At 40.8% G+C, this 10,245-nt stretch overlaps 1 long non-coding RNA gene across 1 annotated transcript in view; it reads right to left on the reverse strand.

Moving 5' to 3' along the window:
- LOC127351850 (uncharacterized) overlaps positions 1 to 4,654 on the reverse strand; it is a 4,780-nt gene extending 126 nt beyond the window's left edge. Inside the window, exons 1-3 of the long non-coding RNA XR_007880987.1 lie at positions 4,441 to 4,654; positions 3,563 to 3,702; positions 1 to 25 (exon numbers count right to left, since the gene is read on the reverse strand). The exon at positions 1 to 25 is cut by the window's left edge and continues 126 nt beyond it. This is a non-coding gene — a long non-coding RNA (uncharacterized LOC127351850). The remainder of the gene's footprint in view (positions 26 to 3,562; positions 3,703 to 4,440) is intronic.
- Positions 4,655 to 10,245: the final 5,591 nt, after the last annotated feature.

Below are 10,245 nucleotides of genomic sequence, written 5' to 3' on the forward strand. Positions count from 1 at the left end.
TCGCGAGCTGGCTCCCGGCACGGCTCTGTCTGAACAGAGGAATTGATTAACATGGTCCCTGGCGTATTGGCTACAAAAAATCCAGATTAAAACTTTGGATATAAATTGTTGGTCTACAATTATACAATAGTGAATTATCATTTTAAAAGTAGCAAAGTAGATTAATATATACTTAAGTAAGAGTGAAATTACATGACTTTATTACAGTAACATTATTAGTTGTAATCTGTAACCTTCCTCAAATGAATACGTCAATACATAATTCTTCTGTAATGGTTTAATGGCTCCCGATTTGAGTATTAGCGCCACCAGTTGTTTAAATGTCAATGAACTCCAACTATTCACAATGAATTAGCATTTTCTTTTGCCAATTTTCTGGAAATTCAGTTAGAAATGTACAGCCTCGGGGGCACACGGTAGCTCACTCGGTAGAGCGTGCTGCCCCATGTAGGCCGAGTCCTTACCGCAGCCTCGCATTTGCTTGACCATGTGGGTTTATCTATCTAAATGTTTCATAGCTGAGAATGATGCCATGAGGCTGACAGAGGACATCCTTTTTTCTCAGCTTTGACAAACTCTACATTTCTCCTTTTTAAATTAATAATTAGAAAATAGGGCAGGAGCTGAATCATCTACCATTCCCCTTCGCGGACGTCTATTTCTGGGCTCTTTGTGCTGCCATCTGCCACCTTCAGCAGGTGTTCCTTCTCCTGCACCATGAGACCAGCGTACAGGACAGACTCAGCTAATGACCCGCCCCAGCTATCAGTTAATGATGGGAGAAAACAGCAAATTGGCCCTGATGTCCCCCTCATTTTCTCTTTTCCCACTCACTATTTTCTCTACTGTCTACCCTTGCTGTCAGTCTTTTGCTCACTCTCTCCCTGCCTCTTCATGGCCATCAATCCCTCCATCCACTTGGGATTAGCCAATTAACCTATAGCTGGTGTAAATGTGCCAAGCGGAAAGATGAACAGCGCCAATGCCTTGCTCGCTCTATCTGTGAGTGTGTGGGAAAGGGAGAGCTTGTGTTTCTGTTGCGTTTGGTGAGCGAATGTCAGAGTTGTCTTTGCTGGCATTAATTAGTGAGAAAAGCATCTGCTGCAAATGCAACTGCTATTCCAAAATCCTTTGAAATGCCATCCCCTAAAATACAACTTTTAGGAGAAGAGGATGTGGAAAAACAACAAAAAGGTAGATATGGGAATGTTTCATCAAAAACACAAACAGCAGAGTTGGATTTCTTATTTTCCCCAGTGTTAAAATTAAGACTTGTCTTCAGATAGAAGGTGACGCGGTGCGTAGGCAGCTCCAGGCAACCTTGTTAATAACAAAGCACCATCTCATCCATGGAAATAGAGATACGCCGATAAGCCTGCAACATGACATCTTCATCCTCCCTGACATTATATTTTATTACTGCTCCATGCCACCCAGAGAGATGGATGGATGGAGGGAGATATGGATGAATACATGGAGATAAAGACAGATATGAGGGTATTGAGATAGATATTGGGAAACGGTGAGAGGGTGAGAAAGAGAACGGAGGATGAAAGACAGGAAAGCCGACACTTTACTTCAGAAAACCTCTGTAATCTAGGTAGAATTTGGAGCTGGTACTTGGTAAAACTGTGTCTACGTGACTGAATCTTTGCCTGCCTGGACTTTTCTTCTTTTAATTAACTGCAGTGATTTCTGTTTTCGTAAACCCCTTTGAGCTTGAAAAAAAAAAAGCCAATAAATTAAAGTCAAATTAAATTTGTACTTTTTGTGTCAGGAAATATAAACTGTCATGATACTGCAGCTATTGTGCATAATTTGCCAAAAGAGGACAAGGACGTTTTTGCACATTTGGAAACAGCGTCTTTACAGTTGGGAACACTGACAGTATATATAATGGACAGAGCATCGGGGGCTGTGAATTGAAGCTGATGTGAAAGTGTCTTAAACCTGTATTCTATATAAAGTCTCCATGGGCTGCAATAAAATACCCTTCAGTCTCACCTGGGGGCCTAGGGTGGGCTACCCCATTATCCATACCTCTTCCACTCGCTACAGCCACAGATACTGATATGTATTGGGTTTTTTTTGGATAGAAAGAATATTTTTACCACTTTACCTTGCTGTTAGACAACCCTTTCCGATGAGAGACTGAAACTGATGACAAAGGAGTCTGGTGGCTTTGGAGACAGCGAAGTACATCATACAAACTCACTTTAAAAAAACCCTCAACTATTCCTTTAACTAATCAGCTGTATTGATTGTAATTACAAGTCAAAACAAAGAAACAATATATGAAAACAGATATCTCCGTCTTCATTTATAGTCTATTCCAAAATCTTATTTTCTGTGCAATGGCTTTTTTTGGTTTTGCAAATGAACTCCATATAAACCGATTTCAGAGTGCCGCTGGGATGCTGTAGTGCTGGTTGATGGAGTGGTGATGCAGTGCAGCTGGTGAGTGTGTGTATGCATACATATTGCTCACAGACTTTCTTTTCCTCATCCTGGACTTATGTCTCTGTGGAAATGTGTGCAAATGTGAATATAAGTTGATGAGTAAATGACTGAGTATTCCTCTACGGCAGTGATGTAACAGGCTGGTTTCATTAAAGGGATCCCAATTTCCCTCTGGTTAATTATTCATCACAGCAATCCAGGAGCGCTCACTGCCTTCCGACGCCAACTCAGCCTCCGTGGAGGGAAGTCGTGCCTTTTACTTTCCTGATTTTTTAAAATATTTGAATATGTTAAAGTTAGATTGAGTTGCTTTTGATTTGCAGGGGTGATTTGTTGCATTGCATTTTTGATGACTATCTATCCATCTATCTTGAAGATTTTTAATATTAAAATTAAATTGCTTTATTTTATCTTGGATCCATATCTCATTCTTTATTCCCTAATTTTCAAAACACAGATGGCAGCTAGGGGAGCCTCATCCTCCTCTCTGGTGGTGTGTTTGCATACTAACCAGTTGCCATAAATCATCAATCTGTCTTATATTTCATAAAACTCAATTAAGAAAAGATCAAGTTTTAATTATTAACCTTCTGCTGACTAACACACTGCAGGATAAGAATTCAGGCGTTTAGTTTAACTTAGACAGCAGAATATGTTGCTGGAAAATTAATTTAGCTGGTTCTTGAGGTTGTTATTATTAACATCAAGGGCTTCAGAGAGCGTTGCTTCAGGTTGCAAGGGGCTCTGTCACTGTGGGCTGCCCTAGTTTCATCATTAGGTCTGTTTTTATGGAGCAGGCTGGCAAACTAAATATAGCCGCACAGTGGGCTCAGTCACACAGCAGAAAGAACAAAACCGTCGCTTGTTGTTGTTGTTGATGATAAATGCTGATGATGCTGTGATACAGAGTCGGAAACAATACTTTTCTCAACTCCAGATTACTTAGTTTTACCCGAATAAAGTTAAACTGATCAACTTTAAGGTACGGTGGTTACAAACAGAACCAGACCTCTGATGAAACAATTAGATTTTATGTAGTAAGGGAGCCACAGTCGACCCAGTGCCAGTCCCAACACATCCATTAGGAAACTCTGTAAATCACCTTGGTACCACTGCGGTCAACCTGGCCCCCGTCTGTCTGGCTGTGTTCAGCCCCGGTCTGGTTCCTTTGCTGATAGAACAGCAGACACAGCAGCAGTTGAGGTCGAGTAGCCGAAGGACGTCAGAGTGAAAATATTTTCTCTGTAAAACATGATCCAGTTTCACACAAATCAGTGAAAACGTGTTTTTGTACAGGTTAAGAAACACTCGGCTCCATGCTCATCAATCGCTTAGCTTTGATGAAGATTGATCGATGGTAGATATCATGATATTATTGGTTGAAATAGGTGGGTTCAAGCTTACATAAGCACAAGTCAAATCTTGTTTTACAGCAAGAACAAATTATTCGATTTGGACAAAGAAATAGATATTTTGTGATTTTATTTGGCATACACCTGTTAAATATGTGAACAATATGACTTAAAAAAGGGTTAAAAGGCATCTTTCATTTCATTGTGACATTAAGGTCTTTTAACAATGTGAAATTGCTTCCCTGAAAACTAACTGCTGGAGGTGCCGCAGAGGTGGGAAACATGCAGTTTATCTTATCTCAGGTGGTGTGTAAACCCTCATTGTGTAAATTAAGAGCCCATCACGTGGGCTCATCCAGGTATTTGCTTCTTCACAGTTTCTGATAGATGACAATGTGAGTGAGCACATGCTGCTGCTGAGAGAGTGTCCATATCTCTTCAATGTGTTGGCTCTATTTTTCCTGCAGCGGCCGTAATCCTGTTAGTACATGTTGATGGCATTTCACTTGAAAATCCAGACAATGAAGTGTGTGTGTGTGTGTGTGTGTGTGTGTGTGTGTGTGTGTGTGTGTGTGTGTGTGTGTGTGTGTGTGTGTGTGTGTGTGTGTGTGTGTTCCTTTTCATTTACCTCAAAGATAGGTTGCTGTCATAGTGTGAGCGCAAATATCCTTGTGCAAGACCCGAAGACGGTGACGGCAGGCAATCATCACATCACACACGCACACATGCACGCACGCACATGCACACACAGGAGGCAGTAATCTCTCGGTGCTGACATGACCGTCTCAATCTGTCTTTCTGCCCTGAGGCTTCCATTGCAGAGCTGATTCAATTTGCCTCCATCAAAATGCAATTTCTCTGCTTCACCATCACCGCTCACCTTCCCCTCCTCCTCCTCCTCCTCCTCCTCCTCCTCCTCCTCCGTCCTCCTCCTCTTTTTCTTCTTTCCCCCTCCCTCATTCCCTTTCCTCCTTGAACCTTCTTTTTGTCGTCTTATCTGACACCTTCCCTCTCTTGCTCTTCTTTCTGAGCCATTTACTTCCTGTCTCTCGCTTCCCGTCTCATCTTTCTCCCCCTCTCTGTTTTCATCACTCAGACTTTTTTCCTTACAGGTTTGATCCTGATATTTCCCTGGGGTTCCTTGCCAGCTGTCTTGTATTGTTTCTCCCTGGAAGATCAGACTGCGATGGGTGAGACGGGAGGCGGCGGCAACTTTATCCCCTCACAGGCCGATAGAGGCTCTCACATCACAGAGGTTAAGGATGATGGGGTATAAAAGGAGATGGGGGTGGCATGAGGGTTTCATGGCCTGGAGCCTGTTTTAGGCTCTCTGCTGGTAAACGGCTGAAAGAAGCTCTGCACCGGCCAGCTGAATGTTTCATAAAAGATGATGGTATGCATGTAAAGTGGTTTAAAATGGGTTACTTTAAAGGCAGACTGACACAGTTTCATCAGATGTAGATGTCAAAGCACCTGCTACCAGAGAGATAGAAAGGAATAGGTATGAATCAGAGTCCTGTGCGAGTCCAGTTTTGCAAACGTGCACCTGCCCGCATCAGCAGAGTTCAGTACCGGAAACTGACCCATTACCTGCAATTATCACCAAGTCAAATCCGGACCCTCCCTGACCCATTAATATAATGCCTACAACCTGACCCCTGATTAAACACACATGCTACAGGCATAGTCTATTTGGCTGAATCACTCACCAGCTATGTTGATACTCAGTATGCTGCGTCCATGCAGCGAGCTGAACACCACGCTCCGATGTCCTGGCACAAAAAACTGGGACACCATCTTTGTCCTCCTGTTTTGGTGGTTTGAGAGTTGTGTTAATGGTAAAAGTGTTGTTGTCAACTGGTGCAGCACCTGTGCTCCTGCTGCAGCTGCATGTTTTCTCAGAGAGGATGAGCGAGCTTGCGGCTTTCACAAAAAAGAAAAATTCTGGCGTCTGATTAGGCTTAATTATATCTAGATTTAGAAATTACAATAAACCACACAGTGATTTTCATTTCTGATTTCTCCAGAAAAAACACATTTTTGTAGTCGCCCACTGCCTGCCCGCATTTAGTTCATTTTTACTTGTGCCTGACCTGGTGCAGGACTCCGGTTTGAATGCACTGTGAATAATCCAATCCAACATTACAGAAATAGGCTATTAGGTATTTATGCACTTAAGCTGACAACAGCAGTGAAGGAAAAATTCAGTATATTACAGATGCAGCTGTCTAGAATTGCTGGCGGGTCCATGACAGGCCCTTGCTATACTCAAGGGAATTAATGCATACATCCAGCTGGATGATGGCTGACATCGACGTGGCCTTTGTAGCTCTATGGTGACCTCCACTGTAGAGATTCAGGGCAAATGAGGACTAACACAAAACAACGTATATTGCTATAGCCATGGCCATCGCTGGCTCTGCCATTGGGTATTCCAAGGCTGCTCTGTCTGTGGAAACGCAAAAAGGGAAATTCTTACTTTTGTGATACAAAGGTTTCAGGAGGTTTGTAAGATCAATATAACCATCATCTTAGCCTTAACATGCTTATGGGAAACGAGGCCCTGAGCAGTAAGCCAGCTTGTGCAATAAAAAAAGCCCTGGCACTGGAGCATCTAAATGAAAGGCAGCCATTATGTTATTAACTGTGCCTGCTGAGATGAAGATCTATGAGGTAGAATTTCTTTGATTTCAATTTGGTTTTACTGACACTGACACTGCTCATCAATAATTCTTGATAGGTTATTTAAATACCACTTGCCTTCTAAGCGTCTAGGAGAAAGTACAGACAGGCTCCATAGAATAGATCCTCCTAAATGCACCTTTTAATGGATGTAATGCAGTATGACTTTCTTTCCTAATACCGAGCATGTGTAACAGGGGTGGCTTTTTAATGCAGCTAATTACTACTCGTGAAATTGTAAATTACTTTTGAGAATAAAGGGCATTTCATATCCGGCTACATTTTTCTCCAAGAGTAAACAGATCAGCAGATAGGTAATAACCTATAGCATTTTGTATGACACCCTCTGCAACACCCTGCTCCCTCTGGAGCAAGAAATAGCTGCAGTATGACTAGACAGAGGGGAATTAAAAGCTATTAATACCTGCTGTTAGCAGTGAGCCACCTAGATACAGTACATTTTCCACACTGCTGGATTTTGACAAAACTTCTTCCTTGGAATAGATGGGAGTGTGCATTTTCAGAAACTTTCCTGTCCAGCATGGATTAAACATTTTTTATCATCTCAGCTATGATGGAACTGCACAAAATATAAACAAAACTCACCTGCTATGACATTTTAAGTGGCTTGAAAGGATCATTACACTGAGTTATACTGTAATTACTGAATGAATTCAAATTAATTAAACAGCTAGAGTAGCTGATTAGAAGAATGGTGCTTATTTGCGTGCTGTTTGGAAATGAATGGGAGTCACTGGATCAACATCAATTTGTCAAAAAAAGCATTTTGCTCAAGAGACTTCAAATCCCTCTCCAGTTGTATTTTAAATCCTCATATAGTCATTTAAAAGATACAGTCAGATGTAAACAGGATAGGATGTTTGTCCCCTGTGAGACAATATCCCCTAACACACTTAACAGTCAGACATCCCCAAGGACAGTGTGAAAGACTGAATTATTACCGCTCGCTGCAAGCAATAATGAACATCCACAAACTGTTTCTTACACCAGCAGCTTTCAAACTGGGGTCCGGGGCCCGAACGGGGGTCTTTGAGTGGGTTGTAGGGGGTTCCCAGCAAAAGGAGGAATCTAATATTTTAACTCTTATCACATTTCTTGGAAATTGGGACAACAAGGGAAGAAACAGGGTTGGCTTGATTGTAATTTGTAGTGATGGACCGTGATCATTGATTGACTATGAAGACTTTATTATATTCAAACCTAAAAACACAAAAAATACTCTCAAATTAGGGGTCCATAGTCCAATGTATATATATTGTGATGGTCCTTGACATAGACTCTCTGTTAAAAACTCAATACCACAGAACTATAAAACACTGATTGCAGTGCATCAGACTTGTTTCAATTTGTTAATTACTGTATAATCAGTAAGTAGACTATTGAGTATTGTTCCAGGCTAATGAAATGGTTTTCCAGTGCATCAATTGACCCGCTTGCCCCACCACATCCCCTTAGTTACTGTTGCTATGCCTTTTAAGCTTTCCAATCTGGCACTGCACTGTTACACAATAGTGGCGGTGAATTGATCAAGATTCTTTTTCAAACAATAAGTCTTTGATTTCACACAGATGTTGACAAAAGGAGCTCCGCAAGTTTGGTTGGGGAAAATCGATGTTACAGAGATGAAAACTGTGACATGAAGCTTTTATTAGCTGTAGCCATTGACAGAACATTTTTCTGGGTTTGGGAAGTGGGGCCAACGTGGAGGTAACTTAAACCTGCATTCTCTCTAATGGCCAGCAGGGGAAGCTCCACTGATCTCCAACTCTAAATGCTCCTAATAAGTTTAAGATCTCAATTGCTAGTTTGAAGCTCTCTTCCATACAGCATGGTGTTCATTTTGCTAACGTAAGCTGTGTGAGTACGTTGGAAAACCAAAAGGTTTTTAATATTTATTTGATGATAACAGTATGTAATTATTTAGAAAACACTGAGACTAAAGCTACATTGTTCTTGCATTTACTAGAGATAGTTAGTCCTAGTACTGCGGTTCAGTATTAAAATGAATAATCAATATAAAAATGTAATGTAATAGCAACATAGCAGTGTTTAAACATTAAAAGTGTTTAGAAGTTGGAAGTTATGTGCTCCATGTTTTGAATGAGACGTTAAGTCAATTGTTCCGACACATTCAGAATTACTGGATTTTCCATTTAACAGGCGGCTGATAAAATATAGATATGTATCTATTTAAATGATTAAATTAATATCATAAACGTATGAAAACTATTGGCTTTAACTAACGACAACTAGTCGACTATGAAAATATAGTCGTACACTGCTTCAGCATGTCGAGAGCCAATGTCAGACAAACCTGCGATCCCTGGTTACAGTTGCTAAGCTATGATTGGACAATCACTGTTTGGAGGAGGGATTTATTAAATAGTTAATTCCTCACTAACTAAAATATAAATGTGCCAAATGTATCATCCTTTCATTTTTGCTTTTTTAAAAAATCTTTTTAGAGATATCCAAAATGGATCCCCTTAAAGAGAATATTCGGTCCCTTGGGCTGTTTTAAAATGAAAGCAAATCAGTGGAAAATAAAATCTCTAGGATGTCTTTTACTCTGCATGAAAATGTGCAGAGAAACACATCATGGATACAAGAATAAGAAGGCGAAGGGGAGATATATTCACACGTTTTCTCAAGGTCGGTGGAGTGTGCATGTCTCTGCGGTTATTGAGTAAAGACAGAGCTCCCACGCTGCTCTCCAGTGGCTCTCTGATAGGCTGGCTCACTGCCAACATTACCATGTGAATTAATGGTAACAAAGACAGAGTGCCTCGAACACCACACAACACATGGTGCATCTGAGTGCTGCTTTACTTTGCCAGAATAGTACAAGAACTGCAGATTAGATAAACACTGCTAAATGCTACTATTGGTTTGTTGGCAGCAGTGGAAACTGAGAATGAATAGTTTTTTTTTTTCATTAAGCTGATTTGGACTCACAAGCAAAATCCACGCTGACCGTTGACTATGGTTATTTTGTATAATTTTGCAGCTTTTTAGAATAAAAATTCCCTTTCTGAAGTTAAAGCCAATACCTCAACCAACATTTTGGAAAACATGTTCTTCTTTTGTTTGATTTCTGTGTGTAGTCAATACAGAAGTAGCTCCAGGAAGAGTGGAACCAGGGGTAAACTGGTACCCTGGTCAAAGGTCAGAGGGCCAAATCTTACAAATCAAAAGCTGTCTCGTTTATGCACATTCTTGCTAACCTTGCGAGGCAGTGGGACTTGCAGTCTATGTGTTTGTGGTTGGTACAGTGGTACCGGACCAATCAGCATTGTCTGTGGAAGTACTGGCAGCTATGGGGCTGGGGGCTATAGTGTGATGCAGTGAGAAGGCTCTTAATTAAACAACAGTGGCAGCTCCCATAGCAGTTAGAGACTAGCATCAGTTGTATCATATTGTATCATTAGAAGAACGGCACTTTAATGTGTGAGTGTCCTAAAGTCTGAAAGACAATAATGTGAATTTTAGGTCTTAAAAATAGATTAATTAAGTTAATGTTAAAACCAGAAACATGGAACTCATACATATTTTACTTCTTAAGTTACATTCATAATGGTCTCAAGAAATCTTACATTTAACCTGTTCAATCTTGCAGAAACCCTGATGAAGCATAGCATTTTTTGGGGGATTGTTGCGACCTCAATTACAAATCAAACTTATTCTAGTGAGAATAATATTACATCGTTTGGAGAGGCCCAAGTAACAGAAC

This window comes from Dicentrarchus labrax, unplaced genomic scaffold (assembly GCF_905237075.1).
Source record: "Dicentrarchus labrax unplaced genomic scaffold, dlabrax2021, whole genome shotgun sequence".
NCBI classification, from domain to species: Eukaryota; Metazoa; Chordata; class Actinopteri; family Moronidae; genus Dicentrarchus; species Dicentrarchus labrax.